Source organism: Urocitellus parryii, chromosome 11 (genome assembly GCF_045843805.1).
Source record: "Urocitellus parryii isolate mUroPar1 chromosome 11, mUroPar1.hap1, whole genome shotgun sequence".
Classification (NCBI taxonomy): domain Eukaryota; kingdom Metazoa; phylum Chordata; class Mammalia; order Rodentia; family Sciuridae; genus Urocitellus; species Urocitellus parryii.
The window spans coordinates 50332242-50343131 of NC_135541.1; positions in this window are offsets into that span (position 1 = coordinate 50332242).

Sequence of the window (10890 nt, forward strand, 5' to 3'; positions counted from 1 at the left end):
GGCAGGGGGAGAGGTGTCAGTGTCAGCACCCAGCATACAGCTTCAGTGGTACTTCTGGTCATCCATGAAGTCCAGGTGTCTGCACTGAAACCACTCCATAGTGAAACCTATGGCATTAACACTGGAGAGGTAGCTTCCAAACTCCTTTATTCAGCACACAGATGTGCTGTCAGCTGCCTGATATTTAAAGTATTTCTGCACTGCTTAAATAATTGGATTTAGTTTCATTGTTGTCAGCTAGAGACCCAAGCTCTAAAAAGTGATGATAGCTTAGGAAGATCTGGTATCACACAGGAAAAATATCTATTTTGGTATTAGAAAGTCCCAGAAAAAGAGTAAGTATCTAAACTGAGATAGGGAGAATATATAAAAGTTGGCTAGCCAAAGGGCGGGTACAAGAGTATTCAGGCACGGCATGCAGAATTTATAAAGGTTTGTAGGTGAATGTGATGCAGGGAAATAGAAATGAAATTGGACTAGTAATAATCATGGATCCGATTTTGTAGAACATTGTACCATATAAAGAAATCAAGACCCATATCATGAGAGGGGGGTGATGACATGTTTCATGCAGAGTGGCATTTTATGCCAGGCATGGTGGCACACACCTGTAATCCCAGTGGCCTGTGGGGCTGAGGCAGGAGGATTGCAAGTTCAAAGCCAGCCTTAGCAATTTAACAGGTGCTAAGCAACCTAGTAAGAACTTGTCTCAAAAAATAAAAAGGGCTGGGGTTGAGTGCCCCTTGGCTCATTCCTGCTACAAAAAAAGTGGTGTTTTATTAAGACCACTTTTATTATCTTGTGGATAATATATGGGAATGGGAGATCTGAGCAAGATTAATTAGGGGGGTCACTTTCAATCAAGGGAGATGGCTGATGTAGGAGGATGCAGGATATAAATAGTCACATTCAAGAGATATTTCAGAGAAGGCCTGCTCAAGCTGTGTGATTAGTGAATGTGTTGGGGGAAATAAAGGACACAAAACAAGGATGGCCCCAGGTTTCTGGCAATTCATCATCAGGATACTGCATGCTGTATGAGTGTGTACGTATGTGTGCACACATACAAGCATGCTGCGTATGTGTGATACTTCAGGGATTCAGAGAAAATGCCTTCTGATTTTGATTTATTTATTAAGGGAAGAGACCACTGGGAGTTGTAATCATATGAGGGCCTCAAAGGGAGGCAGAGTGAGCTGGACTCTGAACAGTAGGCTGGTGTGGAGAGAAGATGGAGAGAATATTGCTGGTGAAGGATGCAGAGTGACAGAAGGCAGAGAAGGGGCATCCTGGAAGGCCATGCACCGAGGAAGGAAGGGAAGCAGGAGAATGAGGGGATCTGATTTATGTTTTGATAACAAATCCCTCACCTCAGCCGATGGGCTTCCTTGCCTCCACCCTTATTATATGTCCAATGGTGTTTAAGTGCTGTGTGAGAGGGATGCTCTTGGGAGTTTCCCGGAAGACTTGCCCCTAATGTGTCCTCAGAACTTCCCCAGCCATTTTATCAGAGACCTTCTTTGAAAAGGAGAATCTGACCTTGTCCCTTCATCACTTAGAACCTTTCAAAAAGTCTTTTTAGGTTACTGGAAGAAGCCCAGGCAATTCAGCACAGCTATGAGATCCTCCACACGCTGGTCCCTGCCTGCTTCTCAGTGACCTCATCTGCCTCTCTCCCTGACCTTTTGTGACCAGCAGTCCCAATCGGTTCACTGAATCTCGCAGATGCTTACTGTTTCATGCCTCCCTTTCTTCACCCAGTATAGCCCTTAGCTTGCACTTCCCCCCTTTCCCTTGTCTATCTGGCAAATTTCCAGCTTCTGCCATAACCCTGATGAAACACTGCCTTTCTGTGGTGCCTCAGACAGGATGTTATTTTGCTCAGATACTCATATATATAAGTCTATGTTTGTATTGATCACATTGTTATTTCACTTGTTAGCATGTCTATTTTTTTTAGATAGAAAGTTTCTATTTTCTGTTTATTGCACAGAAATGGAATTAATTTACCCTAGCACAGTGATATTTGGTAAAATATTTCAATAGCTGTCAGAATGAAAACTGGCATCCATTCCATGTGCTCCCACAGAGGGAAGGTGACAGACTAGCAAAAACCCCTGTCCTTGCTTCTTCTACACCCTCACATGCAAAGTAATCTTCCCTGCCCCTCTCCTTTCTTCATCATTCCAGAACTCATTCTGCCTTGGCATAACTCAGAAATGTCATGAGGAAGTGGGGAATAGGTACAGCCTTGACCTTTGATTTCCTTCTTTCTCTCTTCTAGAGACATTGGAGTACCCTATGCGTCCCAACCCTTAGTCAGAGAATCCCTATTGGTTTTCATGTGAGCAATAGCCATCAAAATTCCTTGTGGTCTCCGGTTGGGTGTGATATGCTTTGACATCTGATATCTTAAAAAGGTAGAGTGTGGCAGCAGGCTGACCACAACACTTGGGCATCATTATGCTCAAGGAATCAGAATAAGAACCCAAAACTCGTCATTGAACACAATTCGTAGAGGCCACTGAAGGATTGCCTTAACGAATCAAGCAGGCAAGAATAAAAATTCTGTTTATAAATGAGTGCTTAAGGATTTGTTTTGCTTTTCCTGAAGAATTTGAATTATTTTACTTAAAATCGTGATTATACTCTGGTTTTAATTAATCGGCTCTTGATTCACACCCTTGGAAAAGCACAAAAGAGGATTCTGGGTCAGGCCTATTGGATTAGTGATGGCTCCACTATTACAGGCCTATGGAACTTTTGTATGTTCTCAGGTCCTACCAATTGGTGCAAATGCAAAGAGGAATGGGCAGTTGACATATTTTAGACAGGACCTCCCAGCCTCCAATTCTTTGGGCAAGAGAACTGGTTCATTAGATAATAAAACCTCAAATGTGGATTAAAATCACTTAATCTCTCACTGCAGGCATTGTACAAAGCACTATTCTAGTAGCATTAGGCATTCTGGTTGTGCTGATCCAGTTTATGGAATTAGATTGCTTGGTGGGTCCTTCTCAGACAATGGAAGAATAGGTTTCTGTGTTAGTCAGCTTTGCTTCTCTGTGACCAAAATACTTGACAAGAACAACTTAGAGAAGGAAAAGTTTATTTTGATTCACAGTTCCAGAGGATTTAGTCTATGGTCAGCTGGCTCCAAGGGAGTACAGTTTCAGAAGGGTGTGGAAGAAGAAAGTTGCCCACCTTATGGCCACTGGGAAGCTGAGAGAGACAAGGGACCAGGAACAGAAGTAGTCCCAAGGCCATACCCCTAGTGACCTACTTCCTCCTGCCATATCTCATCTGCTTATTGTTTTCACTACTTCCCCATAAGTCCATTCAAATTATTATTTCATCAAATGGTTAATACACTGGTGAGATGACAGTCCTTATGAACCAATCATTTCACCTCTAAACACTGTTGCACTGCTTAACACTTGAGCTTTGTGGGGGGGCATTCCAGATCCAACCATAACAGTTTCCTAATAAAAGAGTTGTTAATATGATTGGCTGAATGTCCTCCATTCCTCTACTTCCCAGTGTATTTAGATCTTTCTTAATGATTGTTTCATCAGGTCAGTGCTTCTGTTTTCTTTGCCACTATAATGTGGAACCTATTACTTACTAAGTAGTTACTCAATATTTTAGGGCATTGTACATGGTGTTTATTTTTTTCTTATTAAATGTTTTTATTAATGGATCATGATTATACATAATAGTGGGATTTATTTTGATATACTCAGACATTCATGGAATATAACTTGCCCCAGGTACCCTACCAATATGCTACATCTCTGGACCCAAAGTTAGATTAAATTAAAATGTCAGCAAGGTTTTAAGTTAAGCCAGTTGGAATTAAACCATAAAGTCATTTACTGAATTAATATATCAGTACATAAAACTGCAATCAGTTCAATAAACATTTCAGTCAATGACCTGTCATATATTTGGTTTGACTAAACTTAGAATCTTAGACACTGGTCTTTAATTGAGTTTGGAAATAATAATCCTCAACTCCTATTTTACATGTTAGGAAATTAAATTTCAAAAATTTTACTTACATAACCTGTTAGTGAAAGCCTGAGGTATAATGACTCTCAATTCAGTCAAAATTGAAATGGCCTTGTTATATATAGGACATAGTGACCAGATTCCAGGCACATTAAAACATATTTGTCTTTATATTGTCAGTAATTCTTTTTTCCTCATAAGCTAATGTTTATAACCATCAGCCCTGTGTGGCTCATATGGACATCAGATAGCACTCTTCCATGTCCTTATAATTCAGAGGCAGGGAGACCTCTAGGTCTTATCTATCTCCCAACTTGAAGAAACAAAGATCAGCAGAGTTTCCAGGCAAAGTTTCCTCTCACCATGGAAATCACATGAGTTCATGAGTCCTAAACCAGCTTTTAGGGCTCAGTTAAGCCAGTTGGAATTAGACCATAAAGTCATTCTAGTTAAGAGATATGACAGCATGCACTAAACCTGTATGATCATAAGAATCACAAGAGGAACTTATTAGAGATAACAGATTATCTCCTGAAGATTTTGGATCTTTAGGTCTGATTTGATAGATTAGGCATGGTTGAGAAGCACTAGCATAGGGCATGTCAGCTGACTGGGACCACACAGGCACATCAGAGCATTGGGATGTTCCTTCTATGGAAAGAAGAAGTTTAAAAGGCAAGATCTATACACAAAGACAGAGGACCTTGGTCTTATTGGTCATAGCATGCTTCAAAGTTGAGGTTGTTGGGTGATATTTTTTAGCTCTTAGGATAGTTTCAGTGCTCTAGAATTAAATAGCTATGTTTCCTCTAGACTGTCTAATTAGTTAAGGTTAATCTTGGCATGTCAAATTAAAAGTTGGTCTTGATATCCCCAGTGCTTAGTATCTTTGACACTTAAAACATATTACTGAACTAAAATTGTGTTCCTTAGGGATGGTAAGGAAATCTTATAGAGATCTTTCTATAAAGATGGTTTTAATTTTTTATCTTTAACTGAGATTGTAAATGTACAGATATCTCTTTAACAATGACCGGGTATTTTAATTTTTTCCCAGGGCTCTAGTCTCTGAATCTTGTGGGAAAGTAATGCTTTTTGCTGTTTCAGGAAGCTTTGTAATGGTGTTTGTGCTCTAAATTGCCACTAAATTCTGGCTTAATTCTCATCAGCATCCCATAGTTTATCCTCTGAGGCAATTTTTTTTAGTGTAAAATACCTGGTGAATTATTTTACCTCTCTGAGTCTCATTTTTATAGTAATATAGGAATAATAATTACACTTACCTTAAAAATTCTTGTAAAATATAAATGAAGTATTGATTTAGAGTGCTCAGAATAGTGCCTGGCAACAAGTACTCCATCAGTTGCTAATTATAACTGTTGCCATTTGAGAATGAGAGGAGTTAAGATGCAAGGGGTAACAAAGAAATGAGCCAGTGGATTATGTGGAAGATGGATGACAATGATGGACTTAATTTCTATTCTTTCTGTACCCATGTTCTCTGTAATATGTCTTGGTAACACCTTTCTCTAAAGGGACGAAGTCTTTTTTCCCATCTCTTGAATTGGGACTGGCTTTGTGATTTCTTTAGTCCAATAAAATATAGTTGAAAGGATGGTATGTCATCCTTGGTAGGCATCCTTGGCATGCTTGTACTCTCTGGGATTTTGCCTCTGCCATGAAAAAAACTCAGACCAGCCTGCTGGAGAGCAGGAGTCACTGCAGCTGAGATTATTCTAATCAGCCAAGACCAGAAAACTTCTCCTTCTGACTCCAAGTCAGATGACTGACCTACAGAATTGTGATCAAATAGATGGTCAATGTTTTATGTCTCTAAATTTAGGGGAGGCCTGTTGGACCAAATTTCTTTAAAGTTTCTTAAAAATCCATATGTCCTACCTTGTGATTTAAAATATTTATATAAATAACCCCTCCCCTGATTTCATGAAAATTTTTTGCAGAAAGATGGGTGATATTTGTCCTCAGTCTTCAATTATGTCCTGGCATACGACCTTGAGTGCTTTGGAAAAATATAGTAGATCTACTTGCTAGAGCAAAACAAGCATTTTCTATACACTGAGATGTCAGCAGTTGGGCCTTATGTCTCTCCCTGGGTGACCTTGTGAGTCCTGTCTAGTTCACTCACTCCACAGTGTTTGTTGAGCATCTCCTATGCCAGGCACTGTTTAGCACTGGGGATATAGTAGCAAACAAAACACAAGCTCTTGCTTTCAAGGCTAGTATTAATTTCCAATTGCTGTTGTAACATAGTACCATAAATTTAGTGGCTCAAAATCACAAATAATTCTGTAGGTCAGAAGTCCAAAATGGTTCTGCAAAGCTGGTTTAGTCTGAAGTCTTTAGTGGAGAATCTGTTCCTTGCTTTCCCAGCTTCTAGAGGTTGTTCCTGTTTCTTTCCAGTGGCCCCTTCCTCCATTACTGAAGTCAGAAGCTCCGCACCTTCTCTGCCCTCTGACGACTGCTTCCATCCTCACACAGTGTCTCTTTGATTGATTCTCCTGTTCTCCCTTATAAGGACCATTATGATTATATTAAATCCATCCCAATAATCCAGGATAATTTCCCCATCTCAAGTTTAAGTTTTCTCACATCTGCAAAGTATTCTTTCATCATAGAAAATAATATAGTATTAGGACATAGAGTTTTATTTAACCTACCAAAAAGAGGTTGCATTTTAGTAAGGTTCATCTTTGTAAGACAAAGTCCAGGTTCTTGACTATGACTCAGATGACTTTTTGTAAACCTCTTTCTTCCAAGCCCTATGTCTAGAACTCCCTCCTGCAAATATGTAGCCCAGCAATCTTGATTTGCTTCTATCATCATTCCCCTCAGAGTATATCTGCCATTTTTTGCACTCCTGTGATTTGAATCTTTCTCTGAAGCCTTTTACCTACAAACTACACCTGTTGTTTGGCAAAATACAGCCCTCCCTCAGCATCCTTTATCCATGGGAGACTGGTTCCAGGACCTCTTGTAGAAAATGGAGTGGTGTTGACAAGTATATACATCCTCCCTTTGTTTAAATATCTCTGGATTTCTTATATTTAATGCAATGCAAGAGCTTTGCAAATAGTTGCTGTTTTGTACTGTTTAGGGAATGATGACAAAATCAATTTAGTAAAATTCAGTACAGGTACAAATATTTTAAACAGTTGGTTGAATACACAGATATGAGATCTGCAAATATGATGAAAGGTACTCAGCAAGGACATGACATTGCCTCAGAAGTAATGCATTATTTCTTAGAAACCTATGCCCATCTCTATCACAGACTTTATCACCCTGTATTAAAACTATTTGCATGTTGTATTGTTTTTCTCCATTCTTGGAGAAGCTCTTGGAGAGCCGAGAGTGGCAGTCATTTCTCTAGCCCCACCCCTTACTATAGTACTTGGTACACAGTAGGGCTTAATAAATGTTAAATGAATTAAGTTTTGTGATATCGGTTATTATCTAATTTTAAGAGGAAGAAAGGAGGGAGGAGAAGTTGGAGTTTTTATCTTGAGTACTTAAGAAAGTGGGTCTCTTTGCTGAGCCTTGGGAGAGAACAGCAGTTGGGGAAGAAGAGATGTGCAGGACTGCAGGCTGTGATGAGAACCTGCCTCAGGCACCTAAGCCTCAGGGCATCTCCTCTCAGTGGGGGGTGCTTTTGATGTGTGCTTTCTTTGATCCCTGCTGTGTAGCTGTGGCCCAGAATGTTCTGGAATGGAAAAAAAACCCCAAATCCCCCAAACCAAAAAACCATCCTACTTACTCTTTTCTGTTGCTAGCATCTAGGGTATGTATAGTAGAGAAGCAGCACTTAGGGAGAGGGCTGGTGGCGAAATAAAATAATTTGTCCAAAGGTAATTATTCTTTATAAGATGGTTGAGAGCTGAAGCAGAAGAGGATGAAAATGCAGAGAGGACACGCAGTGCGCAGGAGAGAAACAGAACACAGCATGAAAACAGGGGCAAAATAAGATGAGAAAATGCAGAAGGGCAGCAGCGCTTGGGGGAGCTTAGCAAAGCTGTTCTCTCAGTGGCACCAGTGGGACAGCAGCCATATGGAGAGGGATTTTGTCTACTGCTTGGGTAACACACGAAAACCCTGGGAGTGACACTTAAGATACCCTTATATGAAAGAACAGGTTATGGGATCAGAACGGGGGTTAGGAGAGATACAGAAACACCCGGCTGCCGTTCCTTGTATGGGAAGCCAAGTGGGACTTCCATTTGTGTAGTTATTTTTAGAAGTGTAAATTCTGTCATTATGTTCAAGATAAATCACACTTACTAAATTCATCTGAGATATGGATTTAGTTATTTTTTGAAACTGAGCTTATGTTTTAGAAATTTTGTAAATTTATGCAATAGTCATATCCTGTTGACCATCTCAAACTTGTAGAAATGTTGTAGGGGTAAAGGGCATTTCTCCTTCCCTCCTCTGAAGTTTCTAGTCTTTAAGTCTGCTGAAATAGACTGGCAATAGACAGATTAACAGGAGAAAAAAATACAAATTTATTTACCTGCCCAGGGGCATCCAGGAAGGTGAATATTTCATAACCCAATGGGATTTAGAAATTTATGTATCATTCTTCACCAGGGAAAAGAAAATGAGGGGTTATAGGCATTTTGAGGGGTAGTAAATGATTTTTAAGAGAGGCAATGAAGAGGAGAACAGACAGTGACCTGGTACTGAGATAGGAATCTCAGGATATAAAAAGAGCACTGAGTCTCCAAAGAGAAATACAAACAAACCTTTGGAATATAAAACAACTCCGGAACAATCCGAGCCCCTCCCGCATACTCATTAAAGAACTTTTGTGATATTGGTTATTATCTAATTTTAAGAGAAAGAAAGGAGGGAGGAGAAGTTGGAGTTTTTATCTTGAGAACTTAAGAAAATCCAGTAAAGAGTAGGTCTCTTTGCTGAGCCTGGGGAGGGAACAGCAGTTGGGGAAGATGAGAAATGACCCTATCCTCATTACAATAGTATGACACATACCCAAGTGGAGCTTTAAGAAGCTAATGAGACAGCATGATTAGAACATGCAGGTTCAAGGCGCATGTCAAGGAAAACAGGTGCAAAACTGAGTGACACTACCATGACTCCACTTCTAGGTCCAACTCCTCGATATTGTCCCAAACCAAGAAGAAGCGACACTCTTTGAGGTTGTCCACAGCATCCCATCCTCAAGTATGTACTATTTCCCCTTTATAAAACCCTCTTGCTCAGCTGAGATGTCCTTAAAATGTACCTGAAATGTCCTTAAAATCTTTTTCTACCACACAGACAAGAATGTGGAGACCCATATGTGGTGACGGTGAATGAGCTCAAAGTGTGAAGTTTGATTTCCAGTCTTTTCCTCTGACATATGAGTTTAATCTTCCTTGGTTAATAACATTTTAGTAAGAAGATAATCGTGTGTTTCTTTGATGGGTCTAGTTTTTAGGTAAAGAGATTTCAGAGGAAAACCTCACTCATCATATGCTGATCCCCAAGTGTCTTTAAAAAAATCAGCACACAGCATCAGTTTTGGAGCTCCATCAAATGTTTAACCCCACAATCACAAACTTGATAGAATGAACAAAAGTGGAGAGAAGCCAACACATTGAATCTGAACATTTTAGGCATGTGAATGAGGATAACAACTGGGTTGAAAATCACTATTATCCAATGATCTTGAGCCTCTGAAACCTGATGCTCTGTGGTTTAATTCTAGGAGAAAGTTAATAACATTGATAGCTGCACTTAATAATTGAGTGTACATTGTGTACTAGATATTGAGCTAGACAATTTAGGTACATTCTTCCCAATCCTCAGAATAACTCCCAAAGTACATAGTATTATCCACATTTTATAGATGGGGAATAGGCTAAGAGAAGTGAAATGTTTTCAGTTACCCAGCTAGTTAAATAATGGCAAAGCAGCGACTTACACCCAGATTCAATGCTTAATAAATACTTGGACTCAAACTACACTATCTCCAACAAAGTATCTATTTTGAAAAACTTTATTCCTTGTAACACAATTAATGCATGTTCGTAATTATAAATTTGGAAAATATAGAAGTATATAGGGAAAAAAATCAATCATCCTTCCATGGTTTTTAAATACGGTCAGTTCTCATTATTTGCAGTAGTTATGTCCTATAAACTCACCATGAGCACTGAAATAGTGGATTCTGAATCTTTGTTCCAAAGGGAAATACAGGATTAGGTTCTTGGAGACTCTGTGCACATTTTCATCAACAAATCAATACACAACCTTGTTTTATGTGTGTTTCTGTTTAAAGATGCCTTATTTAATATGTATTATTGATTCTTTAGCATTAAACTCACAACCTTCAGCCCAGTAACTCATGCCTGAATGTGGCTTATCTAACACACACAGAAGAAACATCATAGCCTGCATTCCATAGCACTTCAGCACTAGGCTTGGGATCATTATTTTAAATAGTGAAATCAGCAACAAAAAGCACAAAAATGGGTACCACAAAACACTCTGAAAAGGACACTGATTTATCATATGAGCTGAAACAAGGTAGCAGAGTGTCACCTGTTTAGGTGGGGACATGTTTGTCAGGAGACATATCACAACACTACCAGCATGTCTTTGAAAAACCATGAAAGTGCCAAAAACCTTCATTTGAGGGCTACACATGAATTTTAGAAAGTAGGCAAACTCACAAATATGGAATTGTGAAAAATGAGAATTGACTCCATTTCTTCCTGAGGAGTCAAAACACCAAAGATTTTGTGACATCACAGATGTTGTAGAAAATGGATTTTCAGAAACACTTGCAAAGTGTTTTTTTTCACAAAGTCAGAGACTTTGGAGCCTCAAGCCGGACACAGATCCATCCATCTGTTCATT